At 62.5% G+C, this 886-nt stretch overlaps 1 protein-coding gene across 1 annotated transcript in view; it reads left to right on the forward strand.

Annotated features, from left to right (window-relative positions):
* Positions 1–416: 416 nt before the first annotated feature.
* The window catches only part of PXYLP1 (2-phosphoxylose phosphatase 1), a 66,437-nt gene continuing 65,967 nt past the window's right edge, over positions 417–886 (forward strand). Inside the window, 1 exon segment of the mRNA XM_023749589.1 lies at positions 417–505. The gene's annotated coding sequence lies outside the window, so the exon portion shown is untranslated.

Consider the following 886-nt stretch of genomic DNA (forward strand, 5'->3'; position numbering starts at 1 on the left):
CTTTCGCAGAAAACCCGAGTACGTAGGGAATATGGGTAAGACTACGCAAGGTGTAGTCTGTCGGTTTGGGAGCTATCAGTTCTGGAGTGAAACTGGAGGCCAGTGACTAGCTACTCCCGAAATTGCCCCTCGAAGGGAAAAAGGAGTGATACTGATGAGTATCTATGTTGCTCAAGGCCGGCTGTGCTAGGCACATAGGGTCATTGTAGACTTCCCACTGACACCGAAGGCCTACACTTGGAAGAAATGACCCACAAATATGGTATCAAATCAAGTTCAACGCTCGGATGCCCAAGTTAGTTATAGAAATAGGCCAAATGTTCTGTGAGTCTTCAGTAGCCTCGGGGGAAGCCACGGAACGGGGAGGGGGAAGGGGAGGGGAGACTGGCTGCTCCGCCGCGACCTCCCCCGGCGCCTGCAGACTGTCCGGAGACAGAGCCGCAGGGACGTCTCCAGTTGACTCACGGCCGGATGTGGTTGGCGCCGGAAGAGAAGCGTGGAGTAGGTGAGAGGGGGAATGGAGACACGGGGACGAGACTTGTAACAGTTTGAGTCCACGCGGCAGCAGTCACCCAGCCGTGGCGGACCCCAAACATGCGCGCCAAGCCCAGCACCGGGACCAGGGCGGCGCAAGGCCACGCGCACGGCCCAAAGGCACCCACCCTAAGGCCCCGGGCGGGGCCGGTGTATCCCCGTCCCGTCCCGTCCGTCCGCACAGCCCCAGATGGCCAGTCCCGGGCGGCCGGGTGGGCGCGCAGGCGCCCCCTGCCCCGCAGGTGAACCGCGGGTCCTCTGTTGCGCTTCAGAAGGCCCGTGAACCCGTAGCTTTTCGCCCCCCCGGGGGGGCCTGCCAGGACTGGGACCCGTTCTGGGGGGGGGGGGGGGG

The sequence above is a fragment of the Myotis lucifugus genome, unplaced genomic scaffold (genome assembly GCF_000147115.1).
Source record: "Myotis lucifugus unplaced genomic scaffold, Myoluc2.0 scaffold_8, whole genome shotgun sequence".
Classification (NCBI taxonomy): domain Eukaryota; kingdom Metazoa; phylum Chordata; class Mammalia; order Chiroptera; family Vespertilionidae; genus Myotis; species Myotis lucifugus.